Raw genomic sequence first — 23,076 nt, forward strand, 5'->3', positions numbered from 1 at the left:
GAAAATCACAAGTTTCTGATTATTTGCTTACTTTCACTTTATGTTTCTCTTTAATTTCATCTTTACATTTTAAAATTTCTACTCAACTCTTTTAATCAGGAATCTTGAGAATTTTCTATTATATTACAGATCTATTCTGCATAGTCCTTATTAGATTACATTGAATTTTTATGGGATAATTATTTCTGATTACAAGTCAATATATTTTGCATTTTGCAATATCACATTTCATGTCCTCTACCTCTTTAGAGCAGTATCTACTTAATCTTGTATGATTGTGAACATACTCCTTAGCACAAGGACTCTTTTCTGGATGCCTGTAGTATTTTTCTTTAACATAAAAGTTCTAGATTTTTTCTGTAATGGTCTTATGAATTTTCATTTTGTGAATTATTTCAGGAGATGACCACTGGATTTTTCTATTTTCATTTTGTCCACTTGTTCTTAGGTATCTTAGCAGTTTTATTTTTATAGTTTTTTGAATTCCTGTAGCTAAAACTTTTTTTAAGTTATGGATTTCAAGTAACATAAAAGTTTATAAATAGTTTCTTCTTGATCTATTTTCCAGGTCAATTATTTTTGACATGATATACTTTGAATTTTTTAAAAAAATTTCCTAATATTTTGAATATGTTTTGATTTTTCTTATTATATCATGTAATGTTGAACTTTTGTTTGGTTAAATCTAATTTTCAGAGTATGTTGCTGGGTAAGGAATTCCACCTTTTGTGTCAAAAGGTCAATTTTCTTTTCAAATTTCTTCTCTATAGTTCTTATTCCTCATCTAATTATTTTTTTAAATTCTCTTTTTATTTGTAATAATACTAGAAATTCATTTTAAAACTCTTGTTAATTTCTTCTAGAAATTCTAATTCAACTTGTAAGCAAGTTGCAAAAAGCTATATATTTTTGGTTTTATTTTGATGTATTTGAAGGTTTTCTTGTATGTATTTTGTAGTAATGTTTTGGGTTTGTGTCTTAAAAATCCATGGACTCATAATATCTCTTATTTTTAAAAATCTTTCTCTTTTTTCATTTGAATAAGTTTATTTAGTCAATTTAGAATATTATTCCTTGGTTACAATAATCACATTATTTCTCTACCTCCCCTCCAACCACTCTTCCCTTAGCCAACACATAATATCATTGGGTATTACTTGTGTCCTTGATCAGAACTTATTTCCATGTTGTTGTTTACATAAGGATATTCATTTAGAGTCTACATCCCCAACCATATCCCTTTGACCCATGTATTCAAGTAGTTATTTTTCTTTAGTGTTTTTACACCTGCAATGTTTCCTCTGGATGTGTATAGTGGTTTTTCTCATAGTTTCCTCTGAATTGTTCAGGGTCATTGCATTGCCACTAATGGAGAAATCCATTACATTTGATTGTACCACAGTGTATCAGTCTCTGTTTATAAGGTTCTCCTGGTTCTGCTCCTTTCACTCTGCATCAATTCCTGGAAGTTGTTCCAGTTCACATGGAATTCCTCCAGTTCATTATTCCTTTGAGCAAAATAGTGTTCCATCATCAACAGATACCACAATTTGTTCAGCCATTCCCCAATTGAAGGACATCCACTCATTTTCTAATTTTTTTGCCACCACAAATAGTGCAGCTATGAGTATTTTTGTACATTTTTTCCATATTATCTCTTTGGGGTACAAACCCAGCAGCGCTATGACAGGATCAAAGGGCAAACAGTCTTTTATCACACTTTGGGCATACTTCCAAATTGCCCTCTAGAATGGTTGGATCAATTCACAGCTCCACCAGCAATGAATTAATGTCCCTACTTTTCCACATCCCCTCCAGCATTCATTACTTTCCTTTGCTCTCATGTTAGCCAATCTGCTAGGTGTGAGGTGATACCTCAGAGTTGTTTTTATATGCATTGCTCTGATTATAAGAGATTAGAACACTTTTTCATGCGATTATTAATAGTTTTGATTTATTTATTTAACTGAAAATTGCTTTTTTCACGTCCCTTGCCCATTTTTCAATTGGAGAATGGCTTGATTTTTTTGAGCAACTGGTTTAGCTCTTTATAAATTTGAGTAATTAGACTTTTGTCAGAGGTTTTTGTAATGAAGATTGTTTCCCAATTTGTTGTTTCCTTTCTAATTTTGGATGGATCAGTTTTGTTTGTACAAAAAGGTTTTAATTTCATTTAATCAAAATTATCAATTTTACATTTTGTGGTTTTTCTAGCTCTTGCTTGGTTTTAAAGTCTTTTCTTTCCTAAGGATGACAAGAATACTATTCTCTGTTCACCTAATTTGCTTATAGTTTCCTTCTTTATATTAAGGTCATTCATCCATTCTGAGTTTATCTTGGTGTAGGGTGTGAGATGTTGATCCAAACCTAATCTCTCCAATACTGTCTTCCAATTTTCCCAGGAGTTTTTTTTTCATCAAAAAGTAGATTCTGGTCTGCAAAACTGGTTTATCACAGACTGTCTTGCTGAGGTCATTTACCCCAAGTCTGTTCCACTGATCCTCTTTTTGGTCTCTAAGCCAGTACCAATTTTTTTTGATAACCACTACTTTATAGTATAGTTTGAGATCTGGGACTACAAGTCCTCCTTCCTTTGCATTTTTTTCATGATTTCCCTGGATATCCTTGATCTTTTGTTATGCCAAATGAACTTTGTTATGTTTTATTTCTAATTCAGTAAAAAAGTTTTTTGGTAGTTCAATGTGAAGGGCACTAAATAAGTAGATTAATGTGGGTAGGATTTTCATTTTTATTATGTTAGCTCATCCCACCCATGAGAAATCAATGCTTTTAGAATTGTTTAGATCTAGTTTTAATTGTGTGGAGAGTGTTTTGCTGTTGTGTTCGTATAGTTCCTGTGTTTGACTCTGCAGATAGATTCCTAAGTATTTTATTTTTTCTAGGGTGATTTTAAATGGAATTTCTCTTTCTAATTCTTGCTGCTGAGATGATTTGGAGATATATAGAAATGATGATGACTTATGTGGGTTTATTTTGTATCCTGCAACTTTGCTAAAACAGTTGATTGTTTGGACTAGCTTTTTGGTTGGTTCCCTAGGATTCTTTAAGTAAACCATCATATCACCCTCAAAGCGTGATAGCTTGGTCTCCTCATTGGCAATTCTAATACTTTCAATTTCTTTTTCTTCTCTAATTGCTACTGCTAGTGTTTCTAGTACAATGTGAAATAATAGAGGTGATAATGGGCATCCTTATTTTACTCCTGATCTTATTGGGAAGGCTTCTAGTTTATTCCCATTGCAGATGACGTTTACTAATGATTTGAGCTATATATTGTTTATTATTTTTAGGAAAGGCTCTTCTATTACTATACTTTCTAGTGTTTTCAGTAGGATTGGGTGTTGTATTTTATCAAAGGCTTTTTCTGCATCTACTGAGATAATAATGTAATTTTTGTTGGTTTGCTTGTTGATATGGCCAATTATGTGGATGGTTTTCCTAATATTGAACCATCCTTGCATTCCTGGTATGAATCCTACCTGGTCATAGTGAATAACTCTCATGATCATTTCCTGGAGTCTTTTTGCTAGTATCCTATTTAAGATTTTTGCATCTATATTCATTAAGGAGATTGGTGTATAGTTTTCTTTCTCTGTTTTTGACGTTCCTGGCTTTGAAATCAGTACCATATTTGTGTTGTAAAAGGAATTTGGTAGAACTCCTTCTTTACTTATTCTGTCAAATAGTTTGTATAATTTTGGGATTAGCTCCTCTTTGATTATTTGATAGAATTAATTTGTGAATACATCTGGACCTGGGGATTTTTTCTTAGGGAGTTCTTTGATGGCTTGTTCAATTTCTTTTTTCTGATATGTGGTTGTTTAGGTAGTCTATTTCTTCCTCTGTTAGTCTAGGCAATTTATATTTTTGTAAATATTCATTTATATCCCCTAGATTTCCATATTTATACCATGTAATTGGGCATAGTAGTTTTTAATGATTGCCTTAATTTCCTCTTCATTAGAAGTGAGGTCTCCCTTTTCATCTTGGATACTGTCAATTTGGTTTTCTTCTTCCCTTTTTTAAAATTATATTGACCAGTACTTGTCTGTTTTATTTGTTTTCTCAAAGTACCAGCTTCTAGTCTTTTTTTTTATTAAATCAATGTTCTTTGACTTTCAATTTTATTGATTTCTCCTTTGATTTTTAGTATATCTAATTTAGTCTTCATCTGAAGACTTTTAATTTGTTCACTTTTTAGTTTTTTAATTTGTATGCCCAATTCATTGATCTCTGCCCTCTCTAATTTGTTAATATATGAACTCAAGGAAATAAATTTCCCCCTGAGTACTTCTTTGGCTGTATCCCATAGATTTTGAAAGGATGTCTCATCACTGTCATTTTCTTCAATGACGTTATTAATTGTTTCTATGATTTGTTCTTTAACTAACAGATTTTAGAGAGTCATTTTGTTTAATTTCCAATTTATTTTTATTTGCCTCTCCATGTGCCTTTACTAGTTATTATTTTCATTGCATTGTGATCTGAGAAGGTTGCAATTATTTTTTCTTCTCTTTTCCACTTGTGTCCACTGTTTTTCTCCCCTAGTACACAGTCAATCTTTGTGAATGTACCATGTACTGCTGAAAAGAAGGCATATTCCTTTTTGTCCCTATTCATTTTTCTCCACATGTCTACTAAGTCCAATTTTTCTAAGATTTCATTCACTGCTCTTACCTCTTTCTTATTTATTTTTTTTGATTGATTTAACTAGTTCAGATAGAGGAAGGTTCAGGTCTCCCACTAGTATAGTTTTTCTATCTATTTTATCCTTGAGCTCCACTATGTTCTCCTTTAGAAATTTGGATGCTATGCAATTTCATGCATACATGTTGAATATGGATATTTCCTCATTGTCTATACTGTCTTTTATCAGGATGTAATTAACTTCCCTATCTCTTTTAACTAGATTTATTTTACTTTGGCTTTGTCAGATATCATGATTGTGACTCCTGCCTTCTTTTTATCAGTTGATGCCCAATATATTTGGCTCCTTCCTTTTACTTTCATCCTATGATTATCTACCTTCCTCATGTGTGTTTCTTGCAGACAGAATATGGTAGGGTCTTGGATTCTAATCCACTCTGCTATTCACTTGTGTTTTGTGGGTGAATTCATTCCATTCACATTCAGAGTTATGATTACTAGTTGTGTATTTCCTGCAATTTGGTTTCTACTGCTGATCCTGCCATTTCTTCTTTCACTATTTCCCTCTATACCAATGTTTGTTTTTAATCAACCCCCCTAGTTCCCGCCCTTATTTTAATTCCCTTTCTACCTTCCTCCCTTCTTATTCTTCCCCTTATTTTCCCTGTAGTCTTTCTAAAATTAACCTCCCCACCCTCTCCCTCCCTTGTATTGCTTCCCTCCCCACCTCCTCTATAGGGTACAAATCTATTCTCTGCCCCCAATGGATTGGATTGTTTTCCCCTCTGTGGCTCAATATCAAAGCACGTAAGAGTTGAGTATTTCCTATCTCCAACCTCTTTACCCTTCCAGTGTATCGATGCTATTCCCCCTCCCGCCATGGGCTTCTTTGTGACATATGAATTTACCCCCATTTTTTCTTTTTCCATTTCTTTTAGTATTAACCTCTCTTTTTTAGCTCTATTTGTATATATATGTATATATATACTTATACATGTATATGTATTTATTCATGCATATATCTATATACTTATTTATGTCTTGTCCTTTCATCCTATACAGGTTGTCACTCTTCCCTCTAAGTGTAATTCTTCTAGCTTCCCAGGTGATAACAACAGTTTTTAAGAGTTGCAAATGACTTCTTTTCTTATAGGGATACATATCATTTTAATTAATTAGTCTCTTAAAATTTTTTTGTTTTGTTTTTCTTTTTTCACTCTTTTTTAATTACCTTTTGATGATTCTCTTGAGTTCTCTGCTTAGATGTCAAATTTTCTGTTCAAGTCTGGTCTTTCCTTTGCAAAGTTTTTGGAATTCTTTTATTTTGTTGAATGACCATAATTTCCTCTGTAAGAATATAGTTAGTTTTGCTGGGTTGTTGATTCTTGGTTGTAGCCCTAGTTCCCTTGCTTTCCAGAATATCATATTTCATGCCTTTCGGTCCTTCAGTGTGGATGCAGCCAGATCCTGCATTATCGACACTGTGGTTCCATGATATCTGAATGAGTTTTTCTTTGCAGCTTGTAATATCTTTTCTTTGGTCTGATAGTTCTTGAATTTGGCTATAACCTTCCTGGGTGTTGTCAGTTGTGGATAAAGTACAGGACGTGATCTGTGGATTCTTTCAATCTCCACTTTTCCTTCTTGTTCTAGAATATTGGGGAAGTTTTCTTGAATAATTTCCTGTAGTATTGTGTCTAGGATTTCTCTTTTCTTGTGGTCTTCTGGTAGAACAATGATTCTTAAATTGTCTCTCCTCAAATGATTTTCTAAATCCTCTGTTTTGTGAATGAGATGTTTCATATTTTCCTCAATTTTTTCATTTTTTTGGTTTTGTTTTATAGTGTCCTGATGCCTTATGAGGTCACTTAATTCCAGTTGTTGTATTCTGGTTCTTAAAAACTGGATTTCATCCCCGGATTTTTGGTCATCCTTCTCTTTCTGGTCTGATTTTCTATGGAGGTCATCTTTCATCCTCTTTACCTCATCTTTCATCTCCTTTGCCTCATCTTTCATCTCCTTTGCCTCATTTTCCAGCTGATTAATTTTGGCTTTCAAGACACTGTTTTCTGTTTCCAGATGACTTATCTTGCTGTTAAAGTTGTCTTCAGCCTCTCTTAATTGTGTTTTGAATTGCATTTTGAGTTCTTCCCCAGCCTGTATCCAATTTCCTGGGAATTCTGATTTATCGTTTGCTGATCCCTCCCCCTCTGTTCCATTCACTGTATAGAAGCTATCAATTGTAATTTCTTTATTCTTTTACTGTTGTTTGCCCATATTGACTCCCTTCTTTGCTCCCCGTGTTTGTCTGTGCTCTTGCTTCTCTCATTTTTTTTTTTTATTTTGGTGGCTTCTGTCAGAGTCCCCTCTTAGAGGTTTGACAGAAGATCTCTCAGTGCAGTCTCTGGGGGAGAATTGTTGGGGGTTTGAGCTTCCTTGTCCACTGGAGGCTTTTGATTGGATTAAAGTCCAGCAGATAATAAGGGATGGGTGTGGAGCCTGAGCTTCCCTGAATTCTGAAGACTTTTGATGGGATTAAGTTCAGCTTGGTTGGGCTGGGTGTGCTCTGAGGCCAACACCCACCTCCTGTAAGGCTGGAGAAAATATGGAGGATCTCCATAGCTTTGGCCAGGCTTCCAGCTCTATGCTCCCTATCTAGCTCCTTTCCTGCCATCTGTGTTCCTTGGCACATCCCTGCCTGCAAGGTACATCCTCCATATCAGAACCTTTCCGTGCCCAGAAGTTCCTGCTGCCTCTGGAGTCTCAGCGCTCTTGGAGGGTGGGGGAACCCGAGTGTTCTCTGATTCTGGCTTTTGTGTGTGTGGGTGTGTGGGCAAACATTTTGAATTGAGTCCAGCAGGAGGGTTCCTTGTCTCTGTCTTGTTGTTAGGTTTGATTTTTAGTCCCCTAGGAGCATTCAGTTTGTGATCTTAAAGTAAGGAAGGGTAATCAGATGTGTGAACTTCTGCTTCTTCTATGCCACCATCTTTACTCCGCCTCCCCTCTTTCTCTTTTTTATTTAACTATCTCCTCTAAGCAATATAGCTCTTCTGGCTTAACTAGGAGTTTTCTGAATCTGCTTTCATGGGTAAAGAACTGAGTCAAAAATCTGCTCCAGTTAATATATACTGAAACTCTTTTCAAGTAGCTTCTGTCCTGGGCAAGGGTTGAGTGCAAAAACAGTTGTCAGTATACCTGTGCAGGCTTGGCTTAGAACTTCAAATGCTATCTATGGTCCTAGCCCTGACCTCACCTGACACCCAGCTCTCATTTGTGGCTCCTAGTAGCTGCTAGCATGCAGCAGTGGCCACACCCCGGGCAATGGCTTCGACAGGCCAGCTAAACCTTGTGAGGGTAGCCATCGGGTCATCGTGGACCCCTGGTGAACTAGGGCTTTGCTCACCCAGCATGTGAAGACTGCTTTGGCTGAACAGACGGAAGAAACCAATAAGAAGGTTTAAAGGCTGAGATGGCGACACAGCAAGGCACTGTGCGTGTTGGAGCACAAAAGACAACATGGCCATCCAATGCAGCTGAGGAAGTCTCCAGGTGTAATGACCTTTCTTGCCACTGGACCCAGGCTTCCAATGCCGAGAGAGTGGGACTGTCTCTGTGCATCAACTTTTCCACTTAAATCTTCATGCACAAGTGTCTTTGTGCACAAAAACACACAAAGACAATAGTCATCCTCGGTTATCGAGAGACTACTACTACTACTACCTTGGTAATCTGGGTGCCTCTATATAGAATCCATTGCTATTGGCTTGGGACTGATTCTGGAATCAGTTCTAGGTGTTTGAACTTCTGTCCTAGCTTGAATATTGAGTTTTTGAACCCAATCTATTGGTGTTTCATCATTCTGATTTTGTTCATTTGTCTAAAGGTCTAATTAGTGATCTTGGGATTAGAAGATTACCCACTGTAGGTTCTTTTCCTATTTCTCATTTACTGCCCTATTCCATGTCCTTAAATAATTCTTAGATAGTTGTAGATAGAGCTAGCTTATATTGGTTCCTTCTACTTCATTTTGGTTTATCTGCATCTAATTTTTTCCTACAAGGGAGGTTGCAAAATTCAGGTGCTGATTACAGCTGAGAAAAATTAGCAATTATGTGTATGTATACTTACACACTTAAAAAATACATATGAACCTGATATGTTATAAATGTGAAACCTCTATTGTTCTGTTTGACAGAACTGAATTATCTGGATTATTAAGTTTCTCTTGAAGTTAAACAATAATCTAACTTTTAGCAATGAATTTCAAGAGGTAAACATCTAAGCATAGGAACTTTGCTCTAATACAGTACTAGGAGAATAAGTTCAGGAAGTGAGCTAAAACAAAACAATTTTCTGGTTTTTACATGTCAAGGGTGAGAGCTTTGACTGTATAAACTGGCTAGCAAATCAAAGATTGAAGGGAAAAATAAGCCCAGTATTATTAAGAAGGAAAATATTTTTCTTTTACTCCTTTGAGTTATTTTCCTTTTATTTCTATGTTTTCCCATTTCCTTATCGATTTTAATTAATCTCATCATAGAATCATGAGCCCTGTGAACTTGGAGAATTTTTTTATACCTAAATAAATAAAAAGCACCTACATGCTTTTTCCTTTCTTTCCCAGATTGCCTGGATTTAATAATAAATTACTGTTTTCTAGCAGGATCATATGCAGAACTCTGATTTTGTTTCTTCCTCTGTTCATATCCTGATAATTGAGGCTGAATTCCCTTGTCTTTAATATGCCATATATTCTCCACCTGGCAAAGGACTCAGACAGATACAGATAAATACCCCGTAGACATACAGACAGAGAAACTGCTGTAATTGCTTTCATAATGACTCTCAGACATCAAAGGAAGGCAAATAATGGTATTTAACACTGTTTCCATTCTTTAGCTGAAATGTAATTTTATAGAGTTATTGTCAGGCAGTACAGTGAACGTACAAGTACAACTGTCATATTCTGCTCATATTAATTAGCTGCCCATGAGAGGTCCAGGCTCGTAATGGCAAAGTTCTCCTCATTTCAGATGGTCTGATATTCAGACAGAACCATACGTACAATAGCTTGATTAACATAGTTGCTTAGATCAGGTTTTCCCTGGGAGTGTGTCAATTGGCATTTTGAAGAATCAATTAATTAGCACTCAAAATAATCCATTCTTGGGTTAATGAAAGTGTTTTGTACAGCTGCAAAAAAAAAAATCTTACTCAAAGAAAAACTGAACCCTTCCAAAATACCAAAATAAAATTTAACGTTTGGGACTATATATTGTCCATTTCAATGTTCTGGTGAAAGCTCGTAAAAACAAATTGATATAATTTATATGTGCACTTTAATTCCAAAACGTTGTTTTTTGGCTTAGATTAGTTAATGAGTGGCTTATATGAGGTTATAGAAATTATAACTTTTATTTAGCATTTTTGTTTGTGAGGTCCATGAATACAGGGCTTTGAAGTGCGGAACTCATTCGTCAAAGGCCTGTCATTGGTACATACCAGCTGTGTGACTCTAGGAAAGTCATGTAGCATCAGAGACTCCAGGCAACTGAACTTTCTTAGGCTGTAAATTGGAATGGCCAGTTTCTAATTGTGGAGTTTCACTGATGACAATCCTCTCCCCTGATGGAATCGTGCATAGAAACCCTATGTCTCTATTTCCCAAGTGACTAGCAATGCTATGATTTAAACAGGGTAAGTGATAGCTGATATTTTACAACACTGACCATAGTTTCTAACAATTAGCCTTTGAAGATCATCTATTAGCTAACTTGTCCAAAATGACAGTGTTAGATAATAATACATATTAAATATCCATGTTCATCTGGGGTCAGTATTTGATTTTTATATAAATGATAATTACAAATGGAAGATATAAATGAATTTCAACTAATAGTTTACATTAAAGTTGTAATATCACATTTGTTTTGAAATTGACACAGTTTCTGGCAGAGAAGAATAGTGATATATGCAAACCTCCCCTACTAGATATAAGTTTTTACACACAAAAGAAAAATGTTTCTACAGTGAGAACCATGAATCATTATTTTTATTTCTTTAGTTTTTTGAGATCCATTTTATGTTTGGAATTGACAGATTGTAATAGCTCTATTAATTCCAAAATCATCCTGAGTAGGTCACAACATAATGTGTTCATAAAACCGTAGGCAGCTAGGTGGCACAGTGGATAAATCACAAGGCCTAGGGTCAGGAATAAGTAGCAATGGTGACTTATTAGCTGTGTGACTCTGGGTAATTTGCTTAACCTCTGTCTGCCTCAGTTTCCTAAACTATTAAATGAAGGTAACAATAGCACTTATCTTGCAGGATTATTTTGAGGATCAAATTAAATAGTATTTATAAAGTATTTAGCACAATACCTGGAACATATTATGTAACATATCAATGCTTATTCATTTCTTTCCTTTCCCATCATAACAATGTTCTGCCAGTGTGACTCACCTTCATTTAACAGTGTGAGTTTAAATTGAGAGTATTTATATGTAAACATTTTTCTTCAAGAATTTCATTAAATCAAACCAAATTGACTATTGTTCTTTATTTTTTTCAAAATTCTCTGGCATTAAAATAGAAAATTACTTTCTCAGTAATTCAAGTAGAGGAAATATAAGTTTTATATCATAAAATATGCCATTCTTAGAAGTGTGCTGGAGCCAGTTCTAACTTGCTAGTGAAAACCCATTTTAAAATATTAATTATAAATGAGAGAAAATGGTGTCTTCGTATTTTAGTCCTTACAGTCAAGCTGCAGCACAGCAGGACTATAGTGCTTAATGCAACTCAGCCAGCTCAAGGGTATCTGAAGACCACCCAGGCATATGGAAAACAAAGTTATGAAATCTATGGGCTGCCTACTGATGTCAACTAGACATAGACTCAGACAACTGCAACATATGGGCAGATAGCACATGTAATCTCTTATGGACAGATGCCAACAGGTTATACCACACCATTAAATCTCAGGCTCACAGGCAGTCTGTTTAAGGACATGGAATGGGGGTCTACAATGCCACCATTTATACAGTTATAAACACCCAGGCATCTCACAAAACAGAATCTGCATATGGCACCTAGCCTGCTTACCAAACCTATAGGCAGCAGCCAGCCACCCTGCACCTGAAAAAACCCAGGATGGTGGCAAATCTGATGAGAAGAGTTAGATTCAATCATAGCATATAGTTCACCCAGCCTTGGATGAGGATAGAACTACAGTTACCCACAGGTACCTAGCAGCTAGTCTATGAGGCCTATTGTTGTACCTCCATCCTATTCTCCAACCAGCTATTCCTCTATCCAGCCAATTAGTTTTAATCAGAACAGTTACTCCCATCAAAATACCTCTGGGCAGCCAGAGCAGCTATCTACAGCAGAGCAGCTATGGTCTAGAGAGCATCTATGAACAGTAGTTCCCACTAGGACAACCCCGTCCCAATACAAACTGGATTCTACAGACCATCTACAACTCAATATAGCCAATAGAGTAGTAGCTAGGGACAACAGAATGCATTCTGGCAGAATTTTTCATTTCAGTAGCGTGAGTCCATTGGTAGGTGTCTGGAAACTCTTTTGGACAGTGAGAAAACTGGAGCATGAATGTCCCTGATAACCAGGAAGATGAATGTAGAGATTTGATTGTGGAGACATGAGTAGAGGTGTGAGAGGAAGAGGAGGACTGAGTGGAGTGGGTGATAAAGAACAAGGTTGTTTGAATAAGACTGGTGGACCTGTGGAAGAAGGACCAGACCTTGACTTAGACTCACCTGTATATCTAAATGAAAAGTTGGAAAATAGTGTAATTTATGTGCAGGGTCTGAATGGAAGTATGATGGTTGATGAACTGGCAAACTTTTTTTTAAAAGTGTGAGGTTGTGGAAAACTACAATTAGGCAGTGAATGATAAATATTTACTTAGCCAAGGAAACTAGAAAACCAAAAGGAGATGCCATGGTGTCCCTACAATGACCCACCTGCAGTGAAGGCTACAGTAAAGTAAGACTTCCAAGGCAGCGAACTCAAAGTGTCTCCTGCTTGGAAGAAATTTCAAATGAATAGCATGAGGTGGCAAAGTACCCCCACAAAGGCAGAGAGATGCCTCCCCTTCTCCAAAGAGACCCTGGAGGTCCAGGCAGGCCAGGAAGTCCCTTGGGTCAAATTGATGATAGAAGAGGTGATAGCAAAGGTTTTTCATAAAAATGATCAATGGATTCCTAGAGAAAGCCCTCCAGAGAAGGAAATGTCTAACACAGAGCAGGGATTGGCAGGGCCCTAATACAGGCTGTGGTAATGAAAATTTTGTTTAGGGAACATAGCATAATCATCGTAAGGCCCCTAAACCTGTATGATTTCTTTCATCACTCTTTCCACCTCCAGGTAGTTGTCATGGGAGAGTTGACTCTGGGAACATGAGGGATGGGAGAAGTCATCTAATGGACCATGGTGGTTCTGCAGTATTTTCAGAGGAAGCCAAGGTGGAACTGGTGTTTAGAGAGGTAGAGAAATGGATCAAGGAAACTTTGCTTAAGTAAGAAGCGAAAGAGGTCCTCTTGAACTTTCCATGGAGCAAATGAGAAGAAAAAGGGGAAGGCATGAAGAACTCAGAAAATGAGAAAAAGGTGGGCATCTTCAGACAATCTTTGCAGAATTGCCCTGACTAGCTGAAGTAACTACAGAGTTGTACTTATTTCTAGACATACTTTAAACAAGAAAATGTTTAAAATTTGTAATTCAACATTTATAATTTGACCACAATATTATGTTTACTATTTATCCGTGCTTTAGTATATTTCAGCATTTGTGGAAAAATATTTCAAGTTAAATGACATTACCCTATGTTTCCTTTTCTTTTTTCAAGATGCTTGTTTTCAAACTAATGAGAAACGATTGTTGTGAGAAAGCTCACGAGGAGACATAGGAGAATTAACTATAACAATGTTAATGATCTGTGTTTTTTAAATAAAATTTAAATGTGTAAAAATTGTAATGTAAAATGTAATGCAAACCTCAGAAGTTGGCAATTTATAGAAATCAGGGTTTGACTTATTGTATGTTGATTGTCTAGGATTAAGAAAATAAAGATAGATTGACAGATAGAAAGATAATAGATAGATAGATAGATAGATAGATAGATAGATAGATAGATAGATAGAAAAATAGATAAATCTTACAATTTCTGGAGAGTCCGGTTGCTAAACTTTTATCAGCACACCTCTCTATTGCTCTATAAACCTAACTTGAGCTCAGCAGGACTCTAGTAGAAGGCTCACTGAAGGAAGTAATTACCAGAATGAAAGTGTAGTGACTATAGTCTAACAGCAATACTAATACTATTAACAAACATTATATAACAATATGCTTAATATCTAACATTTGTTTATGATATTTTATTATATTCAATAACACTATATTAATTTAGAAGTAATTTAAACAAAATGTATATAATGGTAGTTGTTTATATGGTATTTTAATTTTGTAAAGTACTTGGAATCCATTATCTTTTTTGAATCTCAAAATAATATTGAAGGTTCTTATCCTTTTATTTGATAAACAAAATTTCAGGGGGTGCAAGAAATTGAATGATAAAAAACATACCTTTATTTTTACAAACCTCCAACTGAAATTTAGCATTCAATTTACTTATGGACATAATCAACAAATATTATTCTGAGAAGACATTTACCATACAGACAAAGGGGTCTAAAACATACAAAAAATTAAAAACCCTTGCAATAAATAAATTATAGTATCATAAGTCTACATCACTCAAAATAAAATAAATTTGCTTAAGTAAAACTACAGTTGAAAGGAAGTATGTTGTCATTATTAAAAGTCAGAAATAGTTGGAGTACCCAGTTTAAAGACAACAGACTTCAATTGAAATTTCACCTTTTCTCTTTATTAGGTAGTAAGTGGACTTTCTGACCTTAGCAAGTTATTACACTTTTCTGCACTTTAGTAATCTATAAAATGAATTGTTTGAAACAATTACAGAGGAAATTTTCTTAACTATCCTAAGGTCAATGTTTCAATCTTGCTTTTGTCACACAGGGGCTATGTTATTGTGGAAACATCATTTAATTTCTTTCAGTGTCCTAAGGAACCAGCTGAAATGATAAGTTTTGAATGAATTTGCTAGTCTAACACATTGATAGAAGGTTTCTTCTTATGACCTATGAAATCACAGTTCGACTCAAACCCCTTCCTCCTCTAGGTAGCTAGAATATCAATAATGAATTAAAATATATCTTAAAAATAATTTTTTAAGTTTTTCTGTTAATTTCTTCCTCTTTCTCTTCTTCATTACATCATCATAATAATAACAATAATAAAATTGGTTGGGATGTGAATGAATCAGGGAATGCATTTTCATAGGTAATAAATAACATGAGGGCAAGTTTTATTAAACTACCATTTGAATAATGATGAGGCTTTTATGATCTGAAATATTTATTAGACAACAAAGAACAAATTTTTAAGAGAAAGATGAAATAATTTTTGTAGAAATATATCTCATGATATTCTAAGATGGAAATATCTACTAAACTTGTAGAATGCATTTGAAATCTCTAAATATAGTCTTCAACATCAATTCATTAAATTGAAAAAGTCTTGGGCTTGCTATGCTACACCTTGTGCTATACGCTACACCTTAAATCTTCCACCTTTTTTGGAATGACACTCTTTATGAGAGAACATCGTTCTTTTGTACTGATTTTAGTGAATGATAGTGAAGTTTCCATGCAGTATATTTATTGCTTATATATTTCTTTATTTTTAGAGTCTTTCAAAAAAGCAAAATGGTCAAATTTCATTGTCATTGCTTGTTATGGATGTAAGCCAGAAATGAGATCTCTTCCTTTTTCCACTAATCAGCGTCCACCATATCTGCATGCTCATTTTCTGATCGCTGATGAGGCGACAAGGTCATTGGACGTACAAGTGCTGATTTAAAAACAGACATGAGAGTGAGATCGAGGTTAGTTGGGTCTATCAGAGCTGTCAATCAATTAATGAAAATTATTGAGCAAGGACACTGTGGGGGAAATGAACAGAAGGAATGAAAATGACCATGGAGACACAACATAGGGAAAACGACAGAACTGACTAAATGTGCTCACGTGAGTGCTAAAAACAGACATGCTCACATCACAAGTGAAAGACAGCTCCGAGAAACAGTGACTGGAATATGTTGGTGCCCACAGGCTCACAGGCTGACAGCTCTTGCCTTTTGCCCAAAGGTACACCAATGAACACTGCAATTTCTGAGTCAATAGAGAGAGAAGCAGAATGCATGCAGAATATTTTATTAAGAGGCTAGTAACCTATGGCAAAGTTTTAAGGTGTTTTAAAGATCTAATTGTTCAGGCTAAAGTTTGGAGTAAATAAAGGCCAATAGTCCAACATTTCAAATTAGTTGAGGGGAAAAATATTACATTTTTACCTGTAAATAAATGGCAGATATGAATAAGAAAATAGGACACTACTAAGGGGACCCACAAAAGCCCACTTAAAAGCTGCTCTATCACCATGGTACACCAAGTACTGGCACAAGACAAGAGTATACTGTTTATCAGTACAAAAAAGAAATAATTTATAACTTGATCCTTGGAGGTGGTAGGACAGAGAATTTTTTTTAAAAGACAAAAAAAGGAAGAAAGAAATGAGGAGAGAAAAAATGCCAGTATGTTTGTGTGAATGAAAGATAGTGAGGGAGAAAAATGAAAAGACAGCGAAGTCAGAAGCAGGGAGATACTGACACCAAATCTCTGCAAAGCGTTCAAAATTCTCCAGCTGCCACGCTTTTAATTTGCTACCATTCTAATTAAAATGCAAATTAAATTTATAATTAGCATCAGCGCTTTCTAAAGAAACCTCCTTGTGTGCAGCACAAACATATGGGACGATGCTATAGTGTAAAGTTTGTAAAACAGAAGTATTGGCTCAAATGGGAGGATGGACATTTTTACTGGAAATAAGTTTGGGGGCTGGAATGTGGCACAGAGTGGATTGGAACCTGGTTAGCTCAATCAACTTGAGGTGTTTGTTCTTAAGGGAGGGAAGTGGTCAGTGTTTGTCCTGTTGTGACAAAAGGACTGCTGAATATGAAAGATCTGTCCTGGAGTTACTTCTTGTTGAATCAGGTGTCAAGGGTCATCCTGCATGTCATTGGTATTGTATAGATGATGCCAAAAAGGCAAAAGGGGTCAGAGCTTCTAATCAAATAGTCTATGCCCAAAATTAACCGCTGCTTGCTTCCAGATAATTAATTTAAAAATTGATGGGAAACAAAGTACTAAAATTACATCATAATTCACACATTTTAAAGGTAAGCTGGTTACTGAGTGATCCTCAAAACAGATAGGTGGGTGAGGGTCGAAGAAAGGAGAGGTAGCCAAAGGCTTAATTTGTAGGACACCAAGTTTACAGAAGTTCACAAATGAAGCAAATTATTGATTTCTTCATTGCAAAACCTTTCAAGTCATGGAGTGTTGGGACACCTGCCTCAGCATCGCAGTTGTGTCTGTTGAGGCACACAATGCAAAAGCAGTCTGGATGCCAGTGGTTCCATCTGCAGGTAGCATGCATGTAAAAGGCTTGATGACAACAACTATGGGACAAAAGTGCCTTTCATTTTCATAATGTTTTGTTGAAGGGGCAGTTTTATGAATTAGAAAAATAAAATCTATGATCTGCAGTATAATAATTGCTTTACTTTCTAGTTCAGAACCATGCACAGCCCAAGTGCTTTTAATATTCCAGGGATTCTGCTTTATCTATTAGCCAGGCTCTTCATCAGATATTTTAAAATTTGAATGTAACAGGAATGAATATTTCATGGATGTGTGTTAAGCTGTTATTAAACTATAATGTAAGGCAGGATTGTAGGAATATTTTTAGAAGTCAAAAAGTCAATTAAAATGATAAGCCTGTAATATCACTATTGTGGAGCAGTACCAAAATGCATTTCATATGCATGGAAGGTTTTCAACTACCTTGCATTTGGGTGTGAAGAAGGACTGTTACATATTCAGAGGACTGTGTACTTCAATTTCATTAGTAACACTTAGGTTCAATTTTAGGCAGAGATTAAATGTAAAGTGTTGGTGGAAAAAAATTTACCTGACTTGCATTTTTTTAATGGGGTATAAAAAAGACAACATTATTCTATTGTGAATGAGATGGACTTAACTTAAAGATAGTATTGTCACCTGGAAGGACAAATTTATTTCTTATAAATGAAGGGTGACTATATAATCCATAATAAAACTGACAACACTTTTTGCGTAGACAAAATTTGTTATGGATAGGAGAGTTTGGAAGTATTTGAAAATAAGAGTTGGAATAAGTAAAAACACAATATTCATGAACTATTTATATGCCATAAGTTAAGACAACATTTTAGAAGATTGATTTTTAAATACTTTTCCTTCTCTCTAGGAAGTCTTTTATTATATTTTACTTGTTATTTGAAAAAAATGTTTGGAGTGTGAGTAATTTTCTTTCTTTTCTTTAGGAAGGCAAATGAAATTTAAAAAAATATTGATTTCTCATCCAGAATGCAATGTAAGCAAAAGTAAGCACTTGGATGATTTACCAAATTAAACAAGATGATTTCCTGCTGTAACCCTTGCTTTGTCAATGGCCATTGTCAAAAAATGAGGTTTTAAAAGTTGATCATGTTAACATACTTGACCAAACCTAATTAATCAAGACTTTGGCAAAAAAAAAAAGAAAGAAAAAAGATAGGGTGAGCAATGTTATGGATTTTATCTTATGACTCAAAACAAATAAAGTTTCTTATTTCTTCCTGGTGTAAGTGTCCATGTTGGATGCCAGCAGCCTAAATACGTCTTCTGTGAACCAGACAAAAGCTTGAACACTGTTGCATAAAAGCATTGCTTTGTTTAACTTCTAATTGTTGTTCTTCTCTTATTCAGAAAATGAATTCACCTTTGTCGTAGTTTCATGAACCGCTGGGTAATCAAAATTATTATGCTGCCACCTGTTGTCTGTTAATTATTCTGAGAAGATACTCATAAATCATAACACTGGACAATCAATCAGACTGTCAGGGTCCAGGTCAAAGGGCATACATGGAAAGTTATAGGTCACCCACAGGGTGTGAAAGATCAGGGTTTTAGAGCATCACTCATTGTCAAGGAATGTTGAGAGAAGTGCCATCCAAACAAAAGACAAACTAAAGTACAGAAGAATTCAGACCCGAGGATAGGCTTTGGCCTCTCAAACAAAGGGAATCAAATTGACATGTCATTACATTGCTGATCTGACACCCAGCAAGATTGTCTCCCAATGGCTTTAACTCAGACACTTTGTGTGGAAACCAGGGTTCCTTTTGGAATGTTCCATAGGGCTATGGATTTGGAACATAAAGTCAGCCCAATGCATTCATCAAGGGAAACACAATATGTCACCCTGCAGTTGATTGCAAGGGTGCTTTGGAATGTCTCATTTCCTAAATTAATTTGGTTTCAAGTATACATTTTCTTTGTAGTTTGACAAGAACTTGAACCGCATTAAACATCTCTCAACTCATTCATAGTGAAACTTCTGTATCTGAAATAATATTATCATGCTGAAAAGCAAGCATGTATTGATGGAAATCACTGATTTAAAACCTGGCTAGGGGTAAATTATTTTTGATGTTGTGGAAGTGTCTTTAGTATAAAACATAATAAAAATATAATAAGGAGAAGGCTGTAGGAGACAAAACGAATGAATGCTCCAGTTGTGAGATGTACTTACTGCTTGCTGCCTGCTGTTTGAATTAACTTGCTATTAGAATGATTTTCTGTAAAATTTACCATTAATGGCCCTGGAAATTGTAAAAAAAAGTTATACCAATTTTTTTTTCCTACTAGTTGAATTCAAAGGATTTGGTTATTTCTGGGGACCAATTACAGTAATAATTTTGCTGGACACAATCAATACAGTTACTCTGATCCTTCTGTTACCTTTTGTCAATTCTGATTTCAATTATACAGGCTTCTTTTAGATTACATGCCATTACTTTGCTCGGGACTAGGTATAGACATTTACGAGAAATGAATGACATGCAACTTAAGTCTTATTTTTCAGGGAATGTTCCTGTAATTTTTTCATATGATTCTATGATCCTGGAAACAGAAGACACATCAAGAAATGATCTAGTCAAGCTGTCTAATTTCAGGAGATGCAATATATTATCACATTGTACAGATGGGGCAGTAGACCTTAAGCTGTTAACCTTAAGGCTCTAAGGTCACAGAAAGAGTGGTAGTCAGAGGAAATCCGGTAATGGTAGTGGGGACAAGAAGGTACAGGAAAAGGAAAAGGAGGATGAGAAGGTAAAAGAGGGGAAAAGAAGTAGGATGATGAGAATGACAAAAAAGTAGGAGCAAGATGAAAAAGATTATAAAAATGGAGTCTTTTAAAAGATCTGTGATCTTAGTGGTGTGGGTAACTTGCCCACACTTTCTTATTATATATGATTCCTTTTCACAATCTTCCAGAGTTCCTTATGGAGAAATTACCCAATATGCCATGGGCCTTCTTTTAGAGATTATTACACTTCATGAAAACCAGGGAAACCCTAAACTATGGTAACTCATAAAACAAAGAAAAAAATGCTCTCATTCCAGTGTGGGTGGCTTACTTCCAGTTCAGTGAGTACAAAGGCTACTGGCAGAAAGGGACTAAGGATGCTAGGGACACATTTATATATTACTTTAAAGTTTAGGAAATGTTTTCTTCACTACAGTTCCCTATACTTCATACACTACTATGAAGTATAGAAAACTTGCATCACTCACAAATCAGTTTCAAAGATAGATGGAAGATTTATTTATTGGAAAAAGAGAAATAAATATTTTGCAATGGCCTGATTGAATTTTATTATATACAGGTATTAGTATTTCCATTTTAGAAATGAAGAAAGAGACTCAGAGAGTTTAAGTGATTCAGGCTAGGTTATACATTAGCACTGTATTCCTTTTAGGAGGAGTTATTATTTCCTAAAAGTAGCAATGCCTTTATGCTTTATTTTAATAAAGCTTCCATTTGGCTTATTGTACTCCATATACTTACACTTAAGTAGCACAGTGTCTAAGGAAGTAAGAGATATTTTATATAGTCTAAACTACTTGCATTTAGGGAACTTTGTGTCAAGACTATTGATTCATCTAGAAGAAATATCATTCTAGATGTCTGGTGGAAGACTGAATCAATTAAAAATGGGAAAGGCTAAATGGAGGGCTACAACACAAATATATTTGGCCATAACTTTACACATTTGTGTGCATATACAAATCTCTCTGCTTTTGAACTAGATGTATAAAACAAGTTATCTCAGTCATTTCTTAAAATCAATAGTTTTTGTCATATAAATTTGCTTCAAACTGATTATACTGTAAATATATAGGACTTATTATATATTGAACATAATGGAAATCTAACAAGCATTTTGGATCTTAATCCTAACTCTGTCATTAGATTTTTTTCTTTGCACTTACCTTCTGAGTTAGAATTCATAGCTGGCATAAGTTCCAAGGCAGAAGAACATTAAGGGACAAGCAATTGGGGTTAAGTAACTTGCCTGAAACTAGATTTGAACCCAGGACCTCTAATCTTCGGGTCTCCTGCTCTATCCTTTGAGCTACCTAGCTGTTGTTGTTCCTAGCTTTTTATATGACCTTGACTAACTCACTAAATGTCGCTAGGTTTTAGTTTTCTCATTGGGAAAAAGAATGAAGTTGCGTTAAACATTTCCTCTTGAACTGCAATATTGTGATTCTATGGGTGAAAAGTATAATGGCTTTGGAATATCTGCTCAAAAGAATTCAGGCTATACATAAGATCATAGATTTAATCCTGGAGGAGATTCTAGAATTCATCAAAGCCAACACTTTCATTTCACAGGAGGTAACTGAGGCCCAAAAAGATTTACTGACTCACCCAGAGTCACATCAGTTAACGAGTCTGAAAGCAGTATTTGAACCCACATATTTGTGATTAGAAATAGAAGGCTACTGGAGTTTCTTACTCATTCTTCACTCTAGACCTCTTTGGCAGTATGGTGCAGCCTATAAACCCTTTTTCATTATTATGGTCTTAAACATATTATATAAAATACAAAAGAAACTAATTAGATTGTAGTTATAAAAATAATCATATTTTTAAAAATCACATTCATAATTAGGTTAGAACAATGCCTTTTATAATATACTATAAAATCTAGTAATAGTATAAATATTTAGTGTACTAATAATAACTTAGAGACAAAAAATAAAAATTTTCAGGTGAATCCAGGCAAGTCCCTTTAGCTTAGGTGTTGGGAGACATACTTCACTTTTAATATAATTGTTTCTAACACTTACATCAGTGGTAGAAAATTCAAATAGAAATGGAGAGCACAAATAAGTATATAGGGATCCATATAGACCACATGACTTAGTTTTAAAATATATGATTATCTATGTTTTATATTCTATTATATTTTTAGATTTTTTAAATTATTTCCCAATTACATTTTAATCTGGCTTCAGCCACACTTGGGTTGTGGACCACACACCCCTAGCTGTGTTTTTGACACTTTTGAGTGATATAATATTTTTACATCATATTATTTATTCCTCAGAACAGCCTTGTGAATTAAATTCTATTACTATTATCATCTCCATTTTACACTGAGGAAATCGCACAGAGAAGCTAGGAATATACTCAAGGTAACAATTTCATGTCAAAAACACCACTTAAATATAGGTTCCACCTGATTCTGATGAGTTCAGCTACCATATTACTTCTCAATATAAATATGAAGATTATTTTGTGGGGGAAAATTTCCAATGTATATGAGAATAGTCAATTAAATACAGAATGATGGAAAGATTATTTTTCTGTGAGGTCATCAATATTTATTTGAAACTGACTTTAGAGTGATAGTAAACAAGTTTGAGATAAGATGAAATGAATAGGAATACAGCTACATTTTGAATATTAAATATAAATATACATATGTTTTAACTACTTTTTAGTTTTTCTAGTGATTTGCTTGGAATATATTAACCCCAGAAGGCATTAATCCCTAAGGAAGAAATGTTACGCAATGGAAAAAGCACCTGTGATCAGAAGACATAGGTCTGAATCCTCACTTTGATACTAAAGAGCTAAACATGGGAAAATCAGTGAATCTCTATTTCCTATTAAACTAATGTTAGTTGATTACTACAAAGAGGAGACCAAAAGAGCCACGAAAAATGCTTAAGAAAAAGGATCTTTCTACTAAATAAATATATGCAGTAGCCAAGCATTATACTATCTAAGAATATGAACTTTTATACAAGTTTTACAGATGTTAAAAACTGTGAGAAATATGAATGCAAATTAAGTTTA

The 23,076-nt window shown here is 34.8% G+C and overlaps 1 pseudogene; it reads left to right on the forward strand.

The window, feature by feature from the left end:
• Positions 1-11,403: 11,403 nt before the first annotated feature.
• Positions 11,404-12,992, forward strand: LOC100019575 (RNA-binding protein EWS-like; annotated as a pseudogene).
• Positions 12,993-23,076: the final 10,084 nt, after the last annotated feature.

Source organism: Monodelphis domestica, chromosome 1, assembly GCF_027887165.1.
Source record: "Monodelphis domestica isolate mMonDom1 chromosome 1, mMonDom1.pri, whole genome shotgun sequence".
NCBI lineage: Eukaryota > Metazoa > Chordata > Mammalia > Didelphimorphia > Didelphidae > Monodelphis > Monodelphis domestica.